Source organism: Neocloeon triangulifer, unplaced genomic scaffold, assembly GCF_031216515.1.
Source record: "Neocloeon triangulifer isolate White Clay Creek 2 clone unplaced genomic scaffold, ASM3121651v1 ptg000015l, whole genome shotgun sequence".
Classification (NCBI taxonomy): Eukaryota; Metazoa; Arthropoda; class Insecta; order Ephemeroptera; family Baetidae; genus Neocloeon; species Neocloeon triangulifer.
Genome location: NW_026775557.1, coordinates 7196440 through 7198322, shown reverse-complemented (window position 1 = coordinate 7198322; position 1883 = coordinate 7196440). Strand labels below are relative to the sequence as shown.

Sequence of the window (1883 nt, the reverse complement as noted above, 5' to 3'; positions counted from 1 at the left end):
CGCACGTGAGCAGCTACTTTGCACTGTTTTCAATCGCAAACTGACTGAATGAACGCGTCAAAATCGCTTCTCATTTGTACATAGGCGATTACGTCATGCAGCAGACTTGTTTTTGACAAGAGAGAGAACACGAGGAATTCCCTCAACTCGGTTTATAAATGGGGAGCATGGAATGTCAAGTATGTAAGCGCAACAAAAGAAAAACTAATGTTGGAATAAAAACATGTCAGAGCTCAGGCGATTTCAGCTAATAACATCAGAGTTGACGCAAAGAGTGAACTTTGAAAATTGTATTTATACAGAAGTATTTATTATTAAATTACAATTTTTTTTAATAATATAGTGTCATTAATTTCATTATTTTATATAATTGGATAAGTGGAAAATAAATAAAAACTATGGCGAAATTTATTTAAATGGTAAGATAGAAAAAAAATTATAATGATCTAGTTTTCATTTGATGTGGGTATAAATGTAAGGATATCGAAATTTTCCCTTTTTGAATTTTTATTTTTCCCGTGGATAAGATAATTTTTTTTTTAATTTTAATTTTTCCCGTGGATAAGATAATTTTTTTTATCTAAAATTTTCCTTTTTCCAAAATTTAACTCAAACTGAAAATAAACCTAAATGGAAACATATTGCAAAGAAAAATTCGCATCAATTTTTTTCTCATTCTCTCAGGTTTCCTTTGCTAGCCCAACATAATTGTTTTCCTCAGCTTGAATTTGTATGTAAATTCCAGAGATTGCCATATTTTTTGCTCGCTCGTCATGTCATCAAAAATTTTATTGACCTACATTGCGTTATTTTGGACCCTACTGGGCTGCCGTGGTGTGTCAGTCGTCTCGTTACTCATGACATGAAACATGTCATATTTTATATCGTCAATTAAAAGGTGTTCCGTTCGGACCGTGAATTTTTTTTATCTTATTTTTTCAGCGCACTTGAATCGTACGTGCGTCATTTTAAAAGCAGCATTGATGGTGATGAAAAAATTCTTATAAATAAACTTGCCTCAAATTGCTCTTATGATTTTCGTAGAAAAATTCAATTACATGTAAAACTTTAAACTGTCATTTCAGCCATTAAAACCTACAAAATAAAGAATTGTTGTTTCGGGAAATGTTTTATGCTCTTGTTCAAATTCAGAACTAGACAAAAATAGCATAAAATAAAATTATATTTTGTTCAATGCAGTCTAATTAATAAAGAAATTTATTTATTTTAAAAAGTTTGTGAACATTTCATTATAAAATTAATTTTATTGATTAATAATAAACACACGAATAAATATAGTATTATTAAATTGGCTAAAAAGTTTGGACGAACAATCAATTATTTCCAAACTTTTTCCACTTACTTTCAATATAATATTTAATCTGTGTACCAGTCTTGTTTGTATACTTGTGTGTGCCCGTATGTCTTTGAACCGTATGGCAGGGATCACGGAGGATCGCTAAATATTCAAACGGAGCGCCTCAGGTCAAGTGTCAGGCGGTGCATTATTAAGTGTTAAGGGCCGGCAAACATGACGCGTGACTCAGTCGTGGCCAAAGGTGGGCGCCCAAAAGGGTTGTTGCCAAACACCCTCACCGCGCCCTGCACGCAGCCAGCCACACTCGAAAGCTTTTGTCGCCCAAGTTCCTCCAAGCTGTTGCGCGCCGGCCAAGGACAAAGGGCCCGACACCTTTTCTATTTTGCACTAAAGTGCTTACGCCTGTTTAACACTGAAAGTTTTACAAGTTTAATTAACACTTATATACGGTCTTATTACAATTTACGCGTCCAGAATTTAATCGAAGCTGAAGAAATCTTTAAAAATTTACACATTTTGCCAAAATAAATAAACTTTCCCTCATTTTTTTGTAATTAATTCAACA

At 33.2% G+C, this 1883-nt stretch overlaps 1 protein-coding gene across 1 annotated transcript in view; it reads left to right on the top strand.

Annotated features, from left to right (window-relative positions):
- Positions 1–1883, top strand: part of LOC132202816 (peroxisomal membrane protein PEX13) — a 58543-nt gene that overhangs the window by 36318 nt on the left and 20342 nt on the right. The gene's annotated exons all lie outside the window — the stretch shown is intronic.